Source organism: Phyllopteryx taeniolatus, chromosome 11 (assembly GCF_024500385.1).
Source record: "Phyllopteryx taeniolatus isolate TA_2022b chromosome 11, UOR_Ptae_1.2, whole genome shotgun sequence".
Taxonomy (NCBI): Eukaryota; Metazoa; Chordata; class Actinopteri; order Syngnathiformes; family Syngnathidae; genus Phyllopteryx; species Phyllopteryx taeniolatus.
Genome location: NC_084512.1, coordinates 23753832 through 23778744, shown reverse-complemented (window position 1 = coordinate 23778744; position 24913 = coordinate 23753832). Strand labels below are relative to the sequence as shown.

The 24913-nt window shown below is 44.5% G+C and overlaps 1 protein-coding gene across 5 annotated transcripts in view; it reads left to right on the top strand.

Annotated features, from left to right (window-relative positions):
• LOC133486209 (leucine zipper putative tumor suppressor 2 homolog) overlaps positions 1 to 24913 on the top strand; it is a 55950-nt gene that overhangs the window by 5183 nt on the left and 25854 nt on the right. For 3 of the 5 annotated variants that reach the window (XR_009790962.1, XR_009790961.1, XM_061791023.1), the window contains exon 2: positions 13446 to 13561. The gene's annotated coding sequence lies outside the window, so the exon portion shown is untranslated. Of the gene's footprint in view, positions 1 to 13445; positions 13562 to 17484; positions 17714 to 21958; positions 22020 to 24913 lie in introns of those variants that run through there. The other 2 variants (XM_061791025.1, XM_061791024.1) reach the window with 2 other exon arrangements.

Here is a 24913-nt window from a genome sequence, read left to right as displayed (position 1 = left end):
TCTCAGTCCCCTCAGCTGTCATGTGTCGAACATCACGTCATCATGGACAGCTGTCAGAACGTTTTCGAGAAAGGGTCTCTGTCTGTCACACGCACACACATTCGGTCCCATTAGAAACACCTCTCATTAGGATTTAGCGGCGCTCGACACGCCGCTAGTGCAAACCACAAGCACACGGCTTATTGTACAGTTAATACATTGCAAAGACCAAATCATTATTTCTCACGCTTGTTTTTATTGTGCGCTATAAACTACTATTAAGCGCTGGTCGTTTCATTAGGAACTTTGCTGTTTTTGTCTTTCAGAGGCAGGAAGAAGAGTGCTTATATAAACGCCGTACATTGAATTTTAAACGCGCAAGATCAAAGACAAAAAGATAGCCTCGGCCTTTCCCGTTTTCTATTCATTCCCGCGTCCACCTTTTGTGGCTTTCGACAGCTTTTTAATCAGTGCGAGCCCTCTGAAGTGCCTTCATTCGCTCATTCAAAATATAAGGCTACATGAGGATGTTTATTCACTGATGTGTATTTTCTTGATACGGCTGCGTTAGTGACTTTATGTCTAAATGTGCAGCATGTCGATGCCAAGCAATAACAAAGTACTATCAGATGCCAGATATAAATTCATGTGGTGAACCATTTTTATGAAGCAAATCCCATTTTGCATTGATTTGGCTTACGCGGAGCCAGATGGAATGATGCTGAATTTCCAAGGCTCTGCAGTATTTTTTGTCCCAAATGAAATGAAACCCATGGCTGGAACTTTGAGGCGTGGCTCTACAAACCGTTCCTGCTCGTCTTGTGTCATCATCAAGCGGTCTTGCAACTGGCGGCCCTCTTTTACCGACTTCAGACCGTGAAACGGCCAATTAAAGGCCGCGCTGCCTGTCTGCCGTCCTTCGGTTCACCATTCAGTTCCGTTCCGGCAGCAGAGACGTTATCTGAATTTGTGCAGTCGAAACGCCTCATAGTCTTTCAAGAACTTACGCTAACGCAGCAGCAATGTTATTATGGACGTTAAAATGATGGTAAATGTTTGTATGCACAATTGAAAATGAAAACAATGAATGATACACAGATTCAAACTAGTTCATTGCGCGCAATTCGTAACGTTCAAAAGTTATCTATGGAGAGTAATGAGAGTGTCCCCCTGTGCCGTAAGTACAGTAGATGCCAAGTCAATTGGAATCTGATAGCGACAAGCTCTGAAAGCCTCGACAGCGTGTAAGCCAAGCTGGAATCAAAGCCGAGTGTATAATGGACACGAGCGGCCGCGCCGCACATCGCACGGGAACGCGGCAGCGCTGAAGTCTGCCAACTGCTCCCAAACATCCATTAGTGGGCCAGTCAAACCGTATTTGCGCGACACGGGACGCCGCCAGTCGCCTTCTTTGCTGAAACGGCATCTCATCCGTCTTTGCCGTCTTCCTCTGCTCTTCGTCCCTGCACGCAGGGAGCTAAAGCGGTCTCGCGTGTCGCCGAGTGTCAGGAGGCTGATGTACGAGGGGGCCCGGGTGACCCGTGCTGAAACAGCAACACGCACACACAAAGGCACATGCACGATGCAGACAAGGTTGATGGATGAGAGGAACTTGGCCTGGTATGGAGGCCCAGCACAGGAAGATCCAGATGTTTTTATTTATTTGAGATGCACTGATTTGCTGGCCAATATTGTTTCCTGCTTTGGCTTGGCAGTAAAGAACATTCAGTGATACCTCCGTCGATTGATTTAAAAGACGGTTATATCCTCACATGTGGTTGGCTGGCTGAAAATGGAGCTGCCAGCAACCCGTTTATAATGCAAAATCTTCTTCTTTCTGTTGGAGCATAGTAACTAGAATCATATGGACTTCACAGACATTTTGTTGCATTGAAGACTCAGTGTTGTACTTCTGGTTTTAGCTACTTTATTGCGGTCTGAAATGGGTATCCGGTCTTTGTCTTACATGGCCAGAATTCCGAAGACATAAAATTAAAGATTTAAAAAAAAAAAAAAAAAAAAAATTCTCATAACTTCTGCAGCTGTCTCTTCTTGCCCGGAATGTTCTTTCCATTGGGGGGAAAAAAGAAAAAAGAAAAAAAGAAAAAAAGCTGATTCAGCGCAATGGGGTTTTTTCAGGATGTTACACCTCGTGAGATCTTAATGTAAGCAAGCAAAGATCTGTTGACACCCGATTGTTTGCACGTATGGGATTTAAAAAAAAAATCCTCTCAGCCAAGTTTTTTTGTCGTTGGAGGATGCATCTGATAGATGACCCCATGGCAAGCTCTGCACAGGACCCTCCCCGTCATTGCCCACCACCTCCCCCCACTTCGTCTTCCTGTGTCAGCTGACTCGTCTGGGTAAACTGTGGCGGACTTGTCTTGTAGAATCTGGGAGGCTGGGAAGAAAGGGGGCCTGCGAAGGTTTGTGTTTACATCATGATTTCCTGCTCCGATGAAAATGTAGGGTCAGTCCGTGCCTTTTTAATGGCTGACATATGTTTTCCTGGGAAACCCTTGGGATTCTGACCCAGCTGCGGTATCGGAAACGTAACTCCCACTACCCTCTTGCGCAAGAGTCCAGCCTCCTCCCCCTCTGAGTTCCCATGACATCCCAGTAGGCCCTGGATGACGTCCCAGAACATTTGGCTGATGTCGAAGGTGCTTTATGAAGTGATAAGCCATCAAATTTTGTTAGCCATGGTCTGCTTAGGTTAGGACTTTGGTGTACACCCCCGGTGTGGCACAGGCATGTGTAGGACCAAAATACAGTACACCGGACCACAGGAATCATTGGAATTGACTAGTCTAGCAACAGATGGGTGAGTAGCAACGCAGTAAACTTCAAATTCCCGACAAAGAGTCCTTGAAGATTAGGAAGGGTTTTTTATGGTAGTAAACTTCAAGGCCCAGATAAAGGGTTTGGAGCCAGGTCCTGTAATGCTCCGTAATCCACAGATAGCGGGATGGGGAAACTTACACTTTAGGATCGTTGGAACAAAACACCAAAGAGTCACGGGGGTAGGCAAAAGTGCTAAGGCAGAACTCGTGGTCTTGGGCAGAAGACTGACCGAATAGAATGACGAGGCCGCAAGGTCAGGGGTTACAGGGTTCGTAACGGGACATCAATCCACAGAAAAGTGCTGGAGCATGTTGTATCGGCGCGTATCGAACAATCTGGCAGTGAGTGGGACAACAGCAGAGCCTTAAATAGGTGGGCGTGGCTGACTGGCAGAGGGGGGCGTGGCCAACTGGCTGAGGCGGGTGGGTGCGGCTGACTTGCAGAGTGGAGAGTGTAGAAACTCGACAACAGGAATGTGTAAAAGCTGAAGGCCACCAATTTGAGCGCATAAGAGATTGTATTATTATTGTATTGTATCGTATTATTATTATTAGTTATTTATATTGTATTCAAATCGTGTCTTAATAAAGCTATTGTTTTTTCATTGTAAGATCGGTATACTTCCTTTTGCACGCCCGCCATTTCAACATCGCTAGCTACCGTATATGTTAAATGAAGTTTGCTTGTTGTTGTTTCGTGGACAGGTCGGGGGAATGTGTGGTGGCAGCGATCGGGGTCTGCCAACTCTTATCAGGGTGTTGAATGGGGTGCGTTGCTTGAAAAGGTTGAAATCAACATAGCTAGCTAGACGCTAAATGGGGTTTGTTTGTTGTTGTTTTTTGATGAGCTGGGGAGGTTGTGACGCTGGGAAAAGGAAAAATGCATTCCAAACGATATTGACTGAATGGGAAGGGTGACTTCTGCTTTCATCTCAGCGTGACGCAACTCAATGACCGAGGTGCCGTCGGGCTCTGTGTCGTTGTCATCTCTGCATTATCCCGCAGAGAATTGGTTACGGAGGATTGTGTCTGTTTGCTGTGTGGGATTTCTGAGAAACGGGAGGCACGGCACGGATAAAGAATTGGATGAGGACGGGAGGGTGGGGGCGGGGCGGGGCGGGGGGGGGTTGTCTTGTGTGTGATCAGCAGAAAACTGAAATCAAGTCCTCAGCAGGAGATGCGCTGAGTGTGTGCCTTTGTGTGTGTGTGTGTGTGTGTGTGTGTTGGCTAAATTTTCAATGAACTATACCAAACAATGTGATTCTTTGCTCATGCATGCGTCCTCAAGCCTCCCTCTGGCATTTAACATTGAAAAGATGCATTGTCCACACAGGGTTTGATATTCACATCATATCAGGCTGGGACGGGGGGGTTCTTTGGCGTACCCCCACTCACCCACTGTCCACTAGACAGAACTGGGTCAAAGTTTACTGGAGCGTGCTGTTTGAGTCGGGGGGATTGGTGAGGTTGCGGGGGCTTAAGGGGCATCCTCCGTACCAGGGACCACCCTCCTCTGCTGGGGGCTTTGCTATCTTGTATCAAAGCACTTTAAAGTTCTTGTCAATTCATCACTGTTAGTAATTTGTTTGGGAACCAATTACAAATGTATTTTAGTGGTAGATTAATTGCTAAAATAGGTAAGAGAGAATATTTTAAATCCTTTATGTCCTATGCAGTGGTCCCCTGCATATTCACACTTCAGTATAGAACGGACCAATAGGGGCAGGGTAGGGTCGTCTGATATATCCGACTTTCATTTTTTATTTTTGGAGGCCATATGCACCCATATTACTGTACAGTCCAAAATTATTGTTTTGTAGGTTTTTTTCATACCTTAAAACGCCCAGCACAGTACAAAGGTATCGTAAATAAATATAAAAGCAGCTTGAAAATGTTTGAATGTTTCACATTTTATCCAAACTTACAACACCTCTGTGCTTTGTCATGGTGACATTGTTGACGTACAGTAATCATAGATGAGTCGATTTTATGAGCCGCGAGGAATTTGTGTGCTTCCTAGTTTCAAATCTATCAACAAAGGCGAATGGTTTGACAAAAGAAAAACTGTTACTGTATCAAAAGTAGCATGTTTCACACTCCAGAAACCTCAGAGTGAACACTGCTGCCATGCCGCTCTCTCTCGCTACGCTGCGAGTCTATGTACAATAGACAATAGATATTTCCATTATGACATGGCCGCCAGATTGATGCGCCACATTCAACATGGCCGCCACATAGGCACAGGAGACACATCTTTTGGATGCTGATTCCCGTTAGCCCATCTATGGCGTTTCACGTTGGATGTTAGTTAGTATTAAGATATAATTATAAATAAATTGGTTTTGTTGAACAGCACGTTATGTCCGTTTTGCAGTAAACTTCAAATGGGAGTGACAAATAAATGGCTTGAAGCAAGCACACTTTGACTCTTATTTGGAGAACTGTGCGAGCGAGTCTTGTTTCATTTCGTCAAAGTGATGTTATACGGTAGTCACTGCTCATCCTGCTCATCATGAAAATAATACCATACCTACCGGGGGGGTTCATTGTAATCCCATTTACCCACTCTTGAAAGCGACCACCAACACCCTTTGAGATGATTGAACTACATCCGCTGACCTTTTTGAGCCGAGCATACCGCCGCAGATTACGACCACGGCGTGTCTTGTGATGAGCGGCAAGGTCAGACTGTGTGGGGTTAGAGTTGAAAGATCGACGATCACCTGCCTAGCTTGTCACTATTTTGAGTGCAGCAATTTGAACGGGTCTTTTCGTTGCATAAGCGAGCTCGGATGTTTTCTGTAATACGTGCGAGAGCTGTCGCGTACACAGGGAACATCTTCACGATGAAACCGTCAGCTCCACGATATGCTGGAACGCTTCATCTGGATCGTTTTGCTGGCTGTCGGGTGAGACTTTGTTGGCTTGGCGAGAAACTGTCATAGATCAACCTGATGAAGGTGAAGGAGGAATAGAAGAAGGGGGGCAGTGGATGAAATGAGGGCAGTGTCATGCTGTCTCCTTTTCTGCTCTGGGTTGGGAAGGGATTAGCATCACTTACATAACACTCACCCCATCCAATCTCCCCTCTTTAACTAGCCCAACTAACCCCCCCCCATCCCCCCCTCCCAAGACCACAAGGTTGCTGTTGGCTTGAATGTTCGTCTACTGCAGTGTTGTCCAACCTTTATTTACCCTAAGCACATATTTTACATTTGGGGAAAAAAAATCTTACGGCACACCACCAAACAAAAATGTCACAAAAAGTGGCTACTTAGGTTCATAATCTACATTCTGCCCTCTGGTGGAAGAGCATGTAATTGTTCTGCCCGTCACTCTACTTCTGTGGCATAGATAGATGAACAAACATGCATTATTTTCAGTGAATGAATCATTTTCTGGAATCACTGGTTTACTGCACTGGGTGTCCCAAAAGTCTGAACAACAAAAGAAATACAGTGATGCCTTGACTTATGAGTGACCTGACTTTTTCAAGGTATGAAAAAGCCATTGCTCTGTCGGTTTATTTATTTATTGATTTTGACTTGCGAGCAAACTATTTGCAAGACGAGCAGTTAAACAACCACATAACTTGCCTCATACGAACGTCCGCTGGCTTAGGCAAAAGTCCAAACGCCATAGGCTGGTTAAAAATGCTAGCATCGATGTCAGTGTTAAAACCATTTCAACGAAATCTAACACAAATGGTGCAGTAACACCTGTATCCAGACAATAAAACAAAACTCACAGCCATATATTCTTTATCCTCTAAGAAAAATGAATAATATTACCACAGCTTACTGAGCTGTTGTGACCGTCGTCTTCGTTTATATCCGTATTCGAGCAGGGGGAATCTCCGCCGGCGCCATACAAGCCATCTTCTACACAAACGCCCTTCACAGTGTATTAGTGCCCTCTATTGGTGGGAAATTGGTACTGTAGGCAGTAACTCGGCCATACATAGGCAGTGGGAATGGGGATACAGCGTCTTGCCTCGACTCTCCATTTTAACATCAACTGGACTTGATCGCAGGGTAAGTTTGATAACTACCATCGTGAATACAGTGAACCTATCCTCTAATGTTCCCTGGGAAAACTCCACTGTTTTTGTCATCTTCGTCCTGAAGTGAGCTGAGGAGCTTAATTTAGACAAAAGTAGTATTTTGGATTTTGTTTTCTGATAAAGCAAAAGGAAAAAGAGAGAATAAGGAGAAAAAAAAGGGGGGGGGGGGGTAGTGTTGGGGCTGGATGTCTATTTATAGTTTATCCCCGCTGCTGGGTTAGACCGCCTGGCCCAGCGCAGCACAGTTCAGCATCCATGTCAGTCCTCGTGTCAGTCTCCATTAGCTTTGCACACACACACACACGCCATTACTCTGAGGGCGTATAAACGCCTGTCACGCAAACGTGGGAGCACTGACCTTTGCCACTCAGCTGCGAGGTAAAAGAACCCACACAGTGCTGTGTGTGTGCGTGTGCGATGAAGATGCTGCGCAACATCAGTGGGAAATTGAATGGTGCTCATCTTCGCATTAAAATGGAAGCTCATGGAAGCGGTTTAAAGTTGCTCTCCGGTTAGACCTTAACCATTAGACGTTCACCGCGGTGCTGGCATCTTTTTTCCAGCTGCGGGTGCCAATTGAATGTGTTGCCTTGTAGGACTGCAATTTTCAGGCATTTTCAAAGTTGCTTTCCATGGGAATTCATGAGGATTTAAAAAAATGAAATCAATATATATATAATAAACCCCCATTTATTACATTTCCAAGCCATCGGCTGGACGATTTCTTTCTTTTTTTTTTTTTCTTTTTTTTTCTTGTTGTTGCGAGCCAAATTTTGAGTTCGGAAATACCGCTGCTCAAGTGAAGTGAAAAAAACAAAATGGAGCAACTAAGGTACTGCAATGTGAGCAAGGAGAGCTATTTTGCATGGATGTCAGCTGATGACAAATCTAAATGTTTATATTCATACTCGAATATGATACCTTTCCATTCAATTCCAATTCATTCCCATAAATTGCCACAGTTCTCATAGTTTTGAGTTTTTAATTTGAAATGTTTTCCAAATTTCCTCACGTCAACAATCAAATGTACTGTATGGCAGTAAGCGAGCGTACCTTCTTGTACTGCATGACCATATATTCTAATCATGCTCCGTAAACAAGTTCATTGTGCGTTGTTCATAACCTTGATACAGTGAACCCCAATTATTTGCAGCGGATAGGCACCAAACCCTGCTGCGAATAGAGTAACGCTATGAAAAATTGACGCCCCCCCCCCCGCCAAAAAAGGGTTTGTAATTGCCAATCGATGCCACAAGATGGTGGCAAAGCACTTAAAACATAGACCAGCATCCCATTTGGATTAATTTATTCGCTGTGGTCTGTAAGAACACAGACGAAAAAATAATCAGCAAAGCATCAACACCGTGCATCTAGCACGTACACAGTCCTGAGCACATGTTACATAAATGACTGTATTCAGTAGTTACATTATTCAACACAAACAAACCGACCTCACAATAGGCTCGCCATTAGTATTAGCTAGCAACCAAGGAGCCCCTGTTGTTTATGGAAAGTTGAGTGAGGGTCAAGGTCAAAGCTCTTTTGTGTTGCTGTTCTGTGAAAACCTGACTGAGACTGCAATGTTCTACCATCGCAGGTGTTATCGAAGGCAAGATGGTGCCTGTGTTCAAGGGAATTCTGCAATGTCGTAACATGGGTGTAAAATCTTAATACCCGACACTCACTGTGTAAAAGGCACATTTGGGTAAATGCAATTTTTCTCACACACGTGCTTTTTTGGGGCATCTTTTATCTTTCTCAGTGAATAATGCATGGCTCGAACAGCGCCAAATCCACAGATCGAATTGATGTCATATCCGCATTGGAACTCCAAAAATCACCTGAAATTGTAAAGATGGATCCAAACCATATTGGAATGTTGCTTGAAATGCCATTCACTTATTTCTACAGAGCATCTTCAATTCGGACGATTTGGTCACTTGCCGAAAACAGTGCAGAGTCACTGAACGCCATTTCTCGCAGCGGATACATTCTAGACCGTCTACGATCGGGGAAATCTGTACTTTTGTTTATTTCTCTATATATTTGTAACCATCCCACACTATTTAAACGCATTTGAACTTATCAACACTCCCTTTCTAAGGTATTCCATATTTCTAAACACCAAAATGTTCAACTGAAAGGGTGTGGGAGCTGTTATTAGCTTAAACTGCAAACTGCAAAGGTGGCCTTCATAAGGTCAATTAAATCGAACTTTTTTCGATTTTCACTCGTAAGTGTGACAAACACTGGGTCACCTAAACACTAGTAGGAAGCTTGGCAGCATGGTGCACTAGTCTCACAGTTCTGAGGGTCTGGGTTTGAATCCCGGGTGCTCTGACTTCCTCCTGAATTCCATAAACATAAACAAACTTTGACTAATATTTAATTTCTGTCTTTATCAGCAAATTTGGTATTGGAGTAATTGCAAATACATTACGTTACTTTAATATTGTGGTATCTGGATTACTCTACTGGCTACATTTTTTAAAACAGGTATCTAGTAATTGTATCAGAATACATTTGTAAAGTAACCTCGCAACCCTGACAACTTGCTACGACACTGAAGATGCACAACTATAAATTCCGACTCGCCTGCATACTATAAAACCTATAAGAAATGTAGTGGGGGAGCAAATGATCAACTGTGATTATAGCGGGGGGGTTCACTCTACCCATTTCTATCAGCATTCCACTGAGTTCTATTTTCTTTTGTTGTGCCCCATGAGAAACGTAGAAACAGCACTTTGAATCCCGCGACGACTCTTTCGAATCACTGGTTTTCAAAGTTGGTGACTGACGGCGTGGCGGTTGCACAAGCCGGCACGACTCTCGTGTGTTCCAGTAGCACATTTGCTGTAAGTGCATGTATGGACGGAACGCAAATGCATTCACAGCATACGCACGTGGAACCCGGTCTGGTTTTCAGCTTGTGCCACATCGCTCTCTCCGAGGCAAGAATGGGATCATTTGTCTTTTGGTGACACCATCCGCACACGTTTGGTTGGCATTCACAGGGAAACGTGACTTGGCGGCTGTGAGGAAGTCGTCATCTGAAGCCATTCAAAGTTGTCGCTGTTGAAAGCTCCTCGAAGCCAGCGGAGCCAGATGCTGACAGATGCTGCAGCTGAGTGTCTGTAACAGCCCCATGGCAACGTCATCTGTCCGTTTCATTGCCTTTTGAGCGGCGGCGTCTGCTCATAGGAAAGTGATTGGGCGGGGGGGGGGGGGGAGAAAGAAAAAAGCTCCAGACAGAGAATACAGAAGAGATAAGAAGGCATGCGAATGAAAGAGCAGCTACCTCGGAAGCGCACGAAAGACCAAGATGACGCTTTTGACACTGAAAAAGTGCGACTGAAAACATTCCAGCCGTCTTTGTTGCGAGTTTGTTTGTATTCTCTCTTTTATTTCTACCAAACGGTCACTTTTGGTTGCCCCCCCCCCGCCCACCCACGTTTGGCAGATTTCCCACTGAAGACTCTCATTAGTCAGCTGCTGTCTGAGCTTGCAACATCATTCATTCTCTTTCCAACAGGGATTTTTCACTGTCTAGCTTTATTTTTTGGCCACAAAACCAAAAAAACAGACTCTTTATCGCATCGAATCTGCCCACCAAGACAGAAGAGGACTTGGAGGTTGGAAAAGAAGAATAGCGTATTTCCGTAAACAATGACCAGGGGAGTTTCTTTACTCAACTGCAGATGGGGAAGGTCGTGTCTATTAGGGGGGCCTCTACAGTGGTGCCTTGACATCGGAGTTTGTCCTTCTGTGGCCATCTCAAATCGTTTTTCCCCTGTTGATGTAGTTTGCTTAAAGACGTTACGAAAATGTCAGTGATTGTGTCGTCGCTTGTAGTTTTGACAAAAGAATGAGCGGGCTCTTGTGACCTAACATTAGTAGCTATGCTAGCTGCAGATTACGATGATCGGTCCGTGTTGAACTCAATTATTGATGTGGCTGAATATGCTTTACCGATACGACTAAACTCCTTTGGTGAAATTGTCGGTGTGCCTTGAGCGAATTGTAAATAATACAGCCATTTGGCGTAGAGATCAGCAGACCGGAAGAGGCGGGGCGAGATCAGTCCTAAAACCGCAAGTGCGTGGCATCACTCTCATTCGTCCTAACTAGCGTCGGTAGGCTATATTAAATTAGCTAACGATGTTTACTTTACTGTGGTGTAAGCCACATTGTATTGTATCTTATTTGTGTGAAAATGATCCCAAACTTTGGACATCCTCTTGGCTCGTGCTTATTGTTATTATGAGCCTGCAGTCAAATTAGTCTGTGATGAAAAATGATCACTGCGAAATCCTGCGATATATATATATATATATATATATATATATAACAAAAAATCCCCGATATAAAATGAGATACAGGTATGTACAAATTAAAAAATCTGCGATACTGTGAAACCGCAAACAGTCAACCTCAATATGGCGGGGACACCTTTGGTTGTCAGAACTTTGCCCTCAATTAGCTCAAGGTGAAAGTGCACCAAGCCTGACTTTCATTTATTGTTCAGAGGGTAAAGGGTGCGCTAACAAGACTGGAGTGAACTATAACCCACAGATGGATCTGTCAGAGCGCCACTCGCAAACGCTAGTTCCCACACATCTATTCCTTTACCGCCAAGACGAATGGCTTTCATTAATCGGAGCCGTTTGTCTTGCGCTGCGAGTTTGGAGGTCAGTGATTAAAGCTCGATGTCGGCACAGTTGCCAACTCTCAGCGCTACGCTCATTCTCACTCTTCCTCGTGTTCTTTCCTCTGCTTTGCTACTTCCGATGACTCGTGTGTCGCCTGCCACCTAATCCCGGACGAATAAAAGTCAGGAATTGAAGGAGCAAATCATCTTTTATGTACGCGTGCTTACACAATGTGAGCAGGATGGAAAAGTGGGCCAAGCATCACACGGGGCAAATTATGACAACAAAGAAGCTTTGCCTTTTTTATTTATTTTCCTTCAACGTCACAACAACAAGGAGCCTCAGAGTCGGAATACATTTGGAGATTCTTGCTAATGTTCGTGAATAGAGCAGCCGCATCGCTGGAAAATCTTCGACTATTTCAACTAGCGGTATAAATAGATCCCATAAAATGCAGTCAATTGTGTGGACGTTATTGTTGATTAATCATGTCTTGAATCATGAGGAAGAAAATCGAGTGCACTTTTTGAGGTCGAGTGAGCCCCCACGAATTGGTGGTTTAGCATTCGCGCGGGATGAGTGGCCGGTTGGAACTATCCTCCCTCGCTGTTTTTGTGCTTAGACCATAGCCGTGTCTAATATAAAATAATAGCTGACTTTTTGTGGCATCTTGGGGCCAAAGAACTGTTTGGAAGTGAGGCGAGGAATGTTCATTTCGAAAGGTCACAGCCTTGTTGAAAAAGAAAAAAGTGCTCTGCCGCCATCTTGTGGCATCTGTAGGCAGTTACACACCTTTTTGGGTGGGCGACAGTTGCTTGCGGGTGTTTGCTATCCACAGAAGGCTTCGGTCTGTGTTGCCGTCCATCCAGGCGATGACAACAAACTGAAAAAAACTGTCTCAATATTCGGAAGTACACAAATGTTTTGCTTTTCGTTGCCGATTGCCTAGCTTCTCCACCCAACATCACTTGTTAGAAATGGCGGGGGCTAACTTCTTTTGTTCTCCTTTTCCCATGTGAGTGTATTCAAGTATACTGTCAAAACCCAGATAAAACGATTGCTTAAAAAATATAGTATTTTTTTCTCCTTTCCATCAGGCTAATTTCATCCTCAAAGCCAACCCCACTTGTCCCCATTAGGGAAGACCCTGACCATCTGTGCTTCTTGGGGGGCACTTTGTTAGCACACTGATACCTAGTCGGTACAAATGTTTTGAGAACTTTTACCCTTATATCATTTATAAACAAAAGACCAACCAAAAGACCCAAAATGTGAGCTCACGATTTGACTTGTGTGCGTCCATTTTCCTCAACATTGACAAAAGCCTGCTGGCAACGTAACGCTGCCTCCTGAAAGACAGCCAGGCAAGCCGGTCGGTCCTCTTGCACCAAAATCAATATTCGTATCGCATCGCTCAACTCATCAAGCGCCCAAGAAGTGTGTCACTGGCCAAAGAAACTTGGGAATCAGAAGATCCAAATCTGTTTTATTGGATGGAATAGTGTGTAACAAAAAGTTGTACAGCTTCACATTTTCTGCATATCACAAATCTGAATTTACTAATGTAGATACCATATATCTTAATCATCAAAGTTCATGCATTATTACCTGACATCCATTCATCCCACTGTGCTACCTGACTAATATGGGAAAATGGTTAACAAAAAAGTGAAAAAAATCTATATAAAAAAAAAAAAAAAAAAATGCCACTTTTGATCTGACAAATGTGAATTTGTGGGGTTGGAAGTTCAAATCCTCTTGCAAAATGCAGTTGTCGCCAGGTGGGGGCAGCATTAGCTCCTCGCAAGCCTGACCGAGGCTCTCCTTAAAGTTCATAATAGCGATCGCGCATCTGATGATCTGTCAACGTTGCTGTATGAACTGTGCGTTTTGTTTTTTTGTCTCCAGGCTAGCGGCAAGGCAGTGGAGGCCCAGAAATGAGCTTCGTTCTGGGATGAGATCTTTCTAGCATCGCCCTGTCTCCACCAGACCTTCAGGAAGAGCTCCTTGGGCAACAGAGTAAGGTAAAGAACCACACATGAACAACATCTACGGACTAAATCTGTTCTCAGGGGAGGAAGTCACCCTATGCACTGGTCGAAGTGGAGAGAGACACAATTACAAGTGATATACACTTCTCACAAAAAGTTAGGGATATTGGACTTTAGGGTGAAATTTCATTTTTTTTATGGGATAAGTTAATCAGCTTTGTTCTTTGTACTCAAGTGGTTTTCAAAGTTTTTAATTACATTGCCTTTGTGTATGTCAGGTACTCTGTTGATGAAATGGGTTGTTTCAGAATGATTTTATAGACACTCTATATAATAAAAATCAAATACAGGGACATTTGTGCATACACTATGTAATAATATCAAGAGGTGGTTATACATTTATATGATTTTCACAGTCTCTGGGGGGGGAAACTCTAACTACAATGTGGCCCGTGACAAACATTACAGTAGTTTGACACCACAGGCCTAAGCCAGTGTCACCAGCAGGTTGCAACAGGGATACAGAAAGACTGGAAGAGGCACAGAAAGGCATAGAAGTGGAAGTCAAGGTAATGGATCAAACGGCTGGATTTTGCTATTCAGCGTCTTGTTAGAGAACAGCTAGCTGTGCAAAAAGTACTGAAACACTAAACAGTTGTACACGTGCGGTCATAAGTGTAGCGCCGATCACATGAAGTTCATCTGGAGAGGTTGGCGTGCATTTTAGGTTCATCCTGAAATTTTACCCGAAAAGATGAATATCCCTAACTTTTTTTTGGAAATGCAAGTCTTAGCCTCTGTCTTTGAAGAGTCAGTGTAGAGGGATCAGGTTGGGTTTGCGTGTCAGTCAAAGGATGGGTTGAGTAGAAGTTCAAGGGGTCAGGAATTCACAGCTGAGCACCTGGCTGGTACGAAATCATCTTTCTTCCCTCTGTAAGCTCACTTTTCACCTCACTGCACCTCAATTTCGATGCGTTTCCTCCTCACAATCTCGAGTGCGACGTTTGTTTGTGTTCGAGCCTCCTGCGGGCCATGCGGCACTGCAGCCTGACCTTATCATGGCGGGGGGGGGGGGGGGGGGGGTGTTTGCGAGATGTTCGCCGAGATAAGCGTGTGCGCACAACAACACAGCAGCAGCTGTCTTCCTACCCTCCTTCCAGCGTTTATCCATGACAGGCTTCCTTGTTTCCTCTTGTCCGGGCCCAGCTGTCCACGTCCCTCACTAGACCGGAAAGCTTTGCACCGCCTGTTTTGACACGGTCCCTCTCATAACACAAATGGCTCACAAATGCCTTCTTTTTTTGGCCTTTTTTCATAAAGTTTCCATGAAAAATGTGTCACATAACAAACATCGTAGTTGACATCCCCATGAGCACTTCTGCCGCCTCACATTGTGTCATGAGTCTGGTGTAGTGATGATCCAAATGCTTCATAAACAGTTGCTCCAAAAAATGTACTGTATTGTGCTGCGCTGGTCTTTAACCCTTAACCCGCTGGTACCACAGGATGTTAGTGTTAGTTTACAAGGCGGTAAATAGGGCTGAAGCCATCGAATATTTTTAGAAGTGCTTATTCTACTCATTATCCCATTGATTAAGCGAGTAATTCGATTTTTATTTTTTTTAAATGCTTTATTACATGACACATTTGCATGGGAGTTGCAGGTATTATTGTTGTCCACTTGTGGTCGCCATAGTACACATTTCATAATACAATAGCTGTGACTTTGAGTGTGTGTGACTTTAAAAGGTTTTGCCTGGCGAGTGATGTGGGAGTCAGGAAATGAGAGTGTAGAGTTGGCTGTTTTGAGCTCAGGTTAGCGACTGGCTGTTAACCGCTAGCTAGTTTGCGTGCCTGAGCGTCAGTTGTGGCTGCAGCGGCTCATGTATGTAGTTTTGCTACGTAGTCTACGCATTGCACTTTATTTTATTTTTTTTTAAGTGTGAAAATGATTCCAAACGTTGGACTCTCTGTGTACGCACTCTTTCCTCATGGCAACTTATTTCTACATGGAGTGATGCGCGAGTCTACAGTAACATTAGTCCGCGTCGAATTATTCAAGTCAAAGTATTCGAGATAGTCAATGAATGGTTTCAGCCCTAGCTGTAAACAAACGGCAGGTCACTGGGCTTTTACATACATTTTCCATCTTAATTTCCACACATATGCCGAAGACGGCTATACAAAAATGTTTTGTTTTTCGTTGACCACATCTCCCAACAAAGACGTTTGTTCATACATTTGACGAACGACATTTTTTGTCTTCACACGTTTGAACGCTGACAATCAAACTTGTGCAGACTCACGCTCACCCGCACGTGCGCGCGCACACACACGCACACACGCACGAGGCTCAAAAGCTTTTTTGTGTTACTCTTCGTGTGGCGAGGTAGCCAGTGTTAATGGCAGCAAAGTGCACAGTGGGAGAGCTTAAGTGAACTTTCTTCTCACTTGTTGACCACCAAGGGACTCACGGGGGTAGTACATGTAACGTTTAAGTAAAAAGTTGAAGAGGAAAAAGAACTCACACACACACACACACACACACATCTGCTCTTGTCCAGCATTACTCAGCTTTTACTGGTCATCCACTTTGGCACGCAACAAGAGACAGCAGTGTGTGTGTGTGTGTGTGTGTGTGTGTGAGAGAGATCTGTAAATAGCCTGATGCTGAAACAGTTGGTGCATTAATCACGTGCATTAGCAGGAGTCAACCTCATTTCAGCATCCCAACCGTGGATCAGGTTGCAAAAAGCCTCTCCGTGTGCTTTTTTTCCCCTCTGCGCATCGATGTGCTCAGCCATTTGAGCATTTATTCAAGATCCTTGATATCCAGTTTAAGGTCCATGTACTAGTATGCGCTTTGTGCTCACTAGTTAGATAATCCAACACACTAGTGAACAACTGTTTCTTGTTAGTAATGTTTTTTCCACGACTGGTGCCACTTTTGCCCGAGAAGTATGAAATTGAATCTGACTAGTCACCTACTTTTTTGCTCTGTTAACGCTACTAGACCTAACTAGTAGTGATGTGTCACGCACTAGTAGCCTCCTTGACACTGTTATTCGCACCACAATGCCCACGAAATGAGGCTACGTTGAAATATTGCGATCAGTTTGATAACTGCATATTGTCCCTGTAAGGTCCTTGTGCTAATATGCATTTTGTCCTCACTAGTAAGACAGTTCAGCACATTTGTAGAAAAATTGCGCTTTTTCCCCCCCACTACTGTATGTATGACATTTCCGCATACTATTAGGACAACTGTACATGTTACTAGTGAGGCAAAACTACTAGTGGGCATGTTGGTGGTACTCATATTTCTACTCGGTGAAGTGTTACTAGTGCAGCACAGTAGTTTATTAGTGAAGCTTAATTGCATACTAGTAGGCCAAACGTGGCACAAGGAGTGGAAAAAGAATTTCTATACCTATATTATATTATATTATATTCGGATATCGAATATGCTGAAACGGCTTTCCATACCTCTGACATTTTTTTTTTTTTTTTACGCGCTAACAAGCGCCCTCCCTCACCTCAGGACGCGTGATCAAACGTTACGTAATTCATCCCACGTGGGTTCATCGTCCCGCCCTCGCCCCCCCGCTGAAGCTCCTCATCTTATTCATGTTAATAATTTGAGCAGAGAGGGTCAGATGCTGATGATTGGATGGAAAAGCGGGCGGGGGGTGTTGCCTCGCCTGCACTCATGTGCGGCCTCTAAAATAAATAAATGTATGACACAATCCTATGCTGGAGATGGAAGATGCATAGAAAAAAGGGGTTGGTCCAAAAAGGAGAAAGAAAGTTGGTGGGGAGGTGTTAAAAGATGGAAACAAGAGGAAGAAGCGTGTGGGGGGGGGGGGGGTGGACAAAAGTGACGGAGGAAGCAGCAGGAGTGAGTGAGGGGAAGGGGGAGGCAGGAGGCGGTGCTAATGCAGACAAGCAGGGAGGGAGAGCAGAGAGGAGTGTGGAGAGTAGGACAGGAGAGGAAAAGAAAAGGGGGCGGGGGGGGCATCCGTTTTGAAAAGTGTCAGGATATGAAGAAGTGTCGGAGCGGCGCAGATGCGAGGGCGGCGGCGCCGGGGAGACGTTAAGACCGCAAAACGCGCAGCCACCGGCCGGAGTTTCCCCCCCAAAACGATCGAATCCAAGTGGCGGCAGGGATGCAAGGCTCTCGCCGGGGTGAGTGTTTGCACAATGTGTGTCTATATGAGTGTGTGTCTTGTAAAAGCTCCAAAGTCGCCGCCATCCTGCTGTTTGGCCTCATTTGCATGAAGGCAAAGTTTGCTTGAGGAAACTTTTGGTGTGGATGTGAGGGCCACAGTTGGAGGCTTGAACACTTGGAAACAACAACAACAACAAAAAGTTGCTTGGCAGGAGCACTCACACATTCCTAATGGACTTAACGGCACTGGAAGCTTAAATCAGCTCTCATCTCTAACATTAAATAATGAATGTTGGAAAGTGGAAGCAGCAGCTGGATGCTTCAGTCAGCTGTCTACATGCAAATGTTTCACTTGAGGGGCCATTTGAGCTCAAAATGGATGAAAACAGTGACATTTTGGAGCTTGAAATGTGAAGAAACTCGAACATGAGCACAGTTTCGGTGCCACCACTGTGTCGGTGCTTAGTGGCATTTCGTACAGTAGCGTTTGGCCCATTTAAAAAAAAAAAAAAAAAAAAAAAAAAAGACATTTTTACATGAGAAAAAAAATCTCATGGCACACCACCAAAAAAAAAAGTCACAAAAAGTGGATACACGTGTCAACATGGAATAACATTTATTTGTTCCGCCTGTCTCTGTATGTCACTGGTGTAGAGAGATGAACAAAAATAAAGAATTCATTTTTGGACCAATTACAGTGGATAAAAAAAGTGTACACTGTTCTAATGCTAGATGTTTGTTGTTGTTGTTGTTGTTGTTTTTTAAATGAGACCAAGCTGAATCATTTCAAAACTTTTTACACCATTAATGTGACCCTGAACAACTCAATTACAAAAAAGGAAATGAAAGCCAACTGGAACATCTGAACTTTATTTGGTGTTAATCAGAGGTACATGAATGGTGGCAGGTGTGTGCTGACTTTGAATGTGATTGGTTAATTCTGGATGCAGTTACATCCCCAGTAATAAGAGGGTGTGTACACTTGTGCAGCTACATTATTTCAGTTGTTTATTCTTACTTTCCCTCTGAAATAATTGTTTTTGTTTTCAATTGAGTTGTAAAGCTAAATGGTGGCTAAAGTTTTGAAATAAATGATCTTAGTCTCATTTTTTTTAATACCGCAAACACCTGCCATTTTTCAACAAGGGTGCGTAAACCTTTGATATCCACTGTAAATAAAATGGGATCACTTTCATTTTACTAGGTTAAAAAAAAGTGTGATAACTACGTTACAATTCGAATAATATAAATGATCCAGAATGCCCAAACATCACCATTAAAACTGTTGTAGTGGAATGAGGAGTGATCCTGTGCTGCTCCTTAGAGACTGTCGAGATATTGATTTGAAATTTCAACCTTAGAGGACCCCCAAAAAAAACCCCCCAAAAAACGTGGTTTAGTTTGTCCTCAGACCGTTGGCCTGTAGGAGGATGTTATTCAATCTGCACACATACCACACGTTGAAGATAAGAAGGTGCAGGCTCAACACGCGCAGTATCACAACTTTTTGTGTTTCGTTAGCGAATCAATCTCTGACCGACAGCGTTTCAGTCCTGTGCGTGTGCGTGCGTGTGTAAAATTACAAGACTGCTCGCGTGCCCCTGGCCACACATTGTAGTATGTGAGCAGATGTTTGTAGACGGCAGAACGTGCCCGCCACTCTTTGTAGTAATCAAGGTGACGTGTTGACATTTTCATCTGAGCGAAGGCCGTCATTAAGTGGCCGCCGCTGCGCCGCGTAAACACGGCGGCCATAAATGGGCAGGTGCTGGGGCGCTGACGTAACTTTGAAATGGAAAATGGTGACGGGTGATGCGGTGTGAATCAAAAGACGGCGGGTTACCTCACCTCCTCTGAGCGAAACCAGTGAGGTAAACGCGTGGTGCAGGTCGCACGGAACCCTTTTTCCAAACCGGTCTACCCCCTCCGTCCTAATCCTCCTCCTCCTCCTCCTCCTCCTCATCCTCATCCATCTTTCTCCACTTTACCAGCGACACGCATTCAGAGCTTCAGTACCTCGACGCATATGTCGGATATTTTCTGAGATGAGTGCAAGTGAATTATATATCAAGGCTAGCACACTTGAACTGAGGCGTAGCTGCTTATGCAATAGCAACTCGTCTAGCACCACTGTCTCGACATTAGCGATAGCTCGCTGCAACATCTTGACAGGGAAAACAACAAAAACAGAGCCTGGTTAAAAGCTACATGTGATAAGCAATGTAAACGAGTAAAGCAGTCACAGCCCACCCCCCACTTCCACTCTCGCATCACAGGCCAATCTAAAGTGCGAGATAACAGGCCTTTTCTCTCTGCTCTCTTGCCCTGTGTTATGCCGAAACAATGGCCCTCCACTGTGCATAGAGCCGGAGGCTGCAGGGGGTGAAGGGAGGGAAGTTGCGGAGAGAAAACTTCGACGCAGGCGGCCTGTAAAAGCTGTCATTTTTCCTCCTTTTTTCTACCGCCTGAAATGAAGTCAAGTGCGTGAAATATTGGCTGGGTTCTGTTTCAAAGGTGGATAAAAAGAAGAATCATCTTTATTGTCGTGAACGAATGCATAGTCTTGACATTTGGCCTCTCCTTTTAACCCATCACAGCAGTGAACAAAGTAAAGACACAGTAGTCCAGGGACTTGGGAAGCACGGGTAGTTCAGGATATTGGAGACACCACACCGGGGGGGCATTGAGGGTGGATGATCCCTCATGATAAAACTCACATTCTTCTGCCGGTTGATATCTTGAACCTGGATTCCCACTTTGGGGTGTTAGCGTTCCTAACCACTTGTCCACGGCTGCCTCAAAGGTAGTGTAGATGCCGAGGATAAAACCCGGGGGCCTCATACACTGAACTACGTCCCCTTCCTTAGCTACATTCTGTGTTAGCCTGAGCTACTGTTACAACTCCGATGCAGCAATTGTCTGGGATCTCGCTATATAAAAAAAAAAAAAAAAAAAAAAAAGAGGCTACTGAAACAACATCTCTTTACTGTACATACAGTCAGAAGCAAAGAGGGGCGAAGGTAGTGAAGTTTCCGATTGAAAACGTATGCTTTCTGCAGACGGAGCACATCTAAATTTAAGTCTCAGATCAATGTGTCCTCAAAGTTAAACATCTCAAGGTATCGTTGATTCTCACAAACAGAAAAAGTCCACTGCGTCTTTAAAAAGGACACTCTTGATATTTCCGGTGTCTGCCTGTCTGACCGCCGTCGGGTCGATGTCAGCGTCTGGAAAAACTCCTGGAAAACACAACATTTCCAGCAGATCAGGAATTTCAACCATCGTTCTACTTTTTTTTTTTTTTTTTTTTTTTTAAACAGACTGTCTCTTTCCACCTGCACCAGTCGGCATCTGCCCAAATGAGTGCTAAGCAAATCTGATCCAGAGCCATCACAAGTGATCAGTCAGTTGTTCACGATTTAATCAGTCATCCAGTATTTTGACGATCCTTTCCTTCTCTGAGAAAATTCTCTGAGGTGTTAAAAAAGTGCAAAGGAAAATCCGTCCATGCTTTAATTTAGCTCATGGAGGCCATTGACCAGGCAATGACCAGTGTTTTGTCTGCTCTAATGAATTTTCCTCGACAAGCTGTGCTTGTAACCTCATTTTCTTCATCTGAGGCTCTCGGCGGAGACACAGACGCGGCAAGTTGATTCAAAATGAACCCATAAATAAGCATGTGCTAGACAGGTTGTGTCCTCAGATGACCATCTCGTCGTCACGCTTCTCACATTTCATTGATGTCTAATGCATCCTACTTTTTTCGTTAGCTGGCTACTCTCTCCGTTAACCCCTACGGGCGACTTTTGGCGTGTCCCTTCAGTAGGATCGGAGTTCGGTCAGCCCATAGCTGAGAGCTCTTGCATCCAAATTGAAGCCATGGGGAGCCAGCTCCATCCACGGTGTGGATCGACAAGTCCCGATCAGGCTTCCAGTGCTGGGTGTTTAGCTTATATCTGCATCATAACTACCATGACATTAACACATTCACTGCCATTGACGGCTTTAGAAGTCAAATATCCATGTTAACTGGGAAGGCTGGCAGTGAATGAGACTTTGTCCCGCCACTCACCGAGCGATGTGGCGGAAAGCGACTTAAGTGGACCATTGCAAAAAAAATTCATCAGCAGCTCTTCGTCGCACACAAAGCGATTAATACTGCACATTGATCGACGCGCTGCAACAGAAAAACTGCAACCCTGTATCATGCTTTGAGGCTTTACATACAATATACTGAAATGTAGTAATTTTTATTGAACCAGAAAAACATGGCAGCCAATCGTCAAGGAAGAAGCAGAAGCCCACAAAGACAAAAAAAACCAGGTGAGAATAAAGCAGAAAGTGTGGTTATTTTCTCTCGAACAATCAATGGAAAGCAGCATGCTAAACCCTGCGCTGCACAGGCAGACAGTACAATAGCCAACGTCTGCGATTGGTACAGAACTGATGTTTTGGGACCATTTATAATGCAAATGCCCAAAAATGCAAACGGTACCGAACTGAAACTAAACTGCGTGGTGGAAACGAAGCTTTTGAGATGCTGAGCAAATGTTCTGGAAACTGCCACGCTATTCAGTGGCATGTTCATGTATTTAAAAATAAAGGTGGGCTACCAACCAGGAAAAGTGAATTGCTAACTCCTATCTGTTTTTTGTTTTTTTTATTCCAATTTCTCTTCCAACTGCAATGGAGACATCGTCACAAACTACAAATAGTTTATGTGATTCTTGATCAAACTCGACAACTGCGAGCAGGAATTTAGATCAACATATTTACTCTATGATTCTTTTTCCTGGTCACGTCACACACGAACTCGTTCTGGTGGTGGACTTCCCCACTTGCCCTGACTTCAGAATGGACACTGAGGCTGTCAGATCCTTAGACAAGTCTTTTCTTCTCAACGTCTCCCATTCTGCCCGTCTTCTTTCTACTCGTGCATGAACAATGCAGGCCTTTGCTTCCTTGGTAACAGTTGCAAACAAAGCGAGAAAAGTCCAGAACCAGCAACAAATTGACTGTAAAAGATGGGGGGGGGGGGGGGGGGGGGAAGTGCACTGCGTCTGTTGCCAATTACTACCGGTAAACTCTTTTTTTTTTTTTTTTTTTTTTTTGGAGAGCTTATTCCTCCTCCTTCATCTCAGGCTGCTTAATCAAGTCCCAGCCGTCTGGACGCTTGATCTCACAGCTTTTGTTCAATGTTGCAATCAAGCATGTTCCGTTGCCAAAGTGGACAAAAAGAGCTTTGGCACCCGGGCAGCCGTTTGTGATCGCAAACCGGCCCGCTGAGAGAGCGAGAGAGCGAGGCCATATGGGGGAAGGTGACCGTAAGCAGCCTCTCAGACAAGACGGTCACAATGTTGGAATGGCGGAACAATATAACCTCAAGTCTTCTGGCGGCACATGAAAAGACTCCCCTCGTTGTACTGCGAGCTGGAGGGATGTCTTTGTAATAGACATTTCTCTCTGGATGGCAGGCAAACAAATGCAAGTGTGATTGTGTGTGTCGGTGGGCTTCTTGCCTGCACTAGTGGATCTTTCTTTGTTCCTATGACTCACCTACTAGCCTGTTGACTTAATGGCTCAGGATTAATGGCTGCCACCCAGGCTGTAAAAGTGGAATATTTCCTCCCATTTCAATGCGCTACTCTCAACTTCTCGCCACATTCTTTCAGTGCTCGGCTTAACTGTTGTGCTGCTGTCTCCTACCCAAAACTCCCTTGGATTGTGACCCTCCATCAAAGAAGAAACATTATCCAAAGATATTATTTCATTGACGACTCTTTCTACGGTTCCCATACGTACGCTCCAGCATTTGCTCATATGGAGTCTCTGATCCGACAATATTACACATCCCACCTGTCGCTCTCCTCGACACGCTGGCTTTGCCCATGGTTAGTCATGCTGTGCGTGTAGCTGCACAGCCTGGGCAAGCGGAGGGGATCGGATAGACGGCTCCATTCGAGATTTCTTTCATTGCTTAAAATTAATCACCACGCCGAAGAGATGACAAGAGCAAGAGGTGTCCTGAAGAGATGAATAGTTCAGTTCTTCCCGTCTTGGTACAATTTGGAACAGTAAAATCTGATCTGGCTTGTGTTTCCAGTGCTGGGTGTACATCATAGCAGCATGACACAGCGTGACCCGCCAACGAATAAACAAAGAGCGCTACACAGTAAACAAAGAACCACAGTGACTGCTAACATTTTGTGTTCGTTTGCCTCGTAGCTGTTTGTCGTAAGAAGAATTTTTGAGTTTTTCTATTGTTGTTGTTGTTGCATGGATTTGACAGTTCTTTTTCGACCAATCAACTGACTATCAAGGTCCACTCTTAAGGTACCGTACCACCGCTGTTAGTTCTCCATTGGAAGGATGCCAACAAAAGGGATGGTCTTTTAGGTATGTTTTAGTTGCATGGCTAATATTCCTCTCCTCTTCTGCACATGCCTACTTGGCTCGACACCGCTACAATCGCTATTGCTGCATTTCCACTGGCATAAGCAAGTTGTGCCAGGTACTATTGCTAATATCGGGGCTACCTAAGTGTACCTAGCAATAACTCACTGGTCGAGCAGTTTCATCATCGACGCGCCTTTTTTTACACGTCATTGTCTTTCTGCCCTCATTTCACTCTACTGTGCAGAGGGATAAAGGCTACTCTTACTCTATTACTACTGCGCTACTGTTTGCAAACTTGTTGACACGACTGATAAAAAGCAAACTTTGTAAGATGTCAAGATAATCAGAGATTGGTATGTTAGATGTCCAAATGAGTTTGAAATGTACAAAGTCTAGTAAGTCTCGTAAAATAAGGCATGTGGCCTTGCTTTAGTATCTGAAAGAAGCAGATGTTTGGAAGACAGATAAGAAAATGCACATTTGGTGTCTAGCGAGATGGTCAACGGTACTATTTGTAATTATGTCTCCCTTCACGATTGATTTCCCCTGCTAGGACATCGTAAGGCGTCTGTGTGCTTGCCAAACAGGATTAGTGAGTTCTGCTTTTCCCAAGGCCTCTGTGGAGCCTTTCTTTAGACAACCAGGTGCTGGATGGAATTCTTCTGCGCTCCAAACCTCCTCCCTTTCCCCATCGTGACCCCCACCCGGTCTGCCTTTGTCTCATCGCCCCTGAAACCCTCGTCTTTTTCTTTTGCCGTCCTGCCGAGTCTCCGGAACAGCTTGGCTTGGACGTTGCGTGTGATTGCGAGGAATGATGTGTT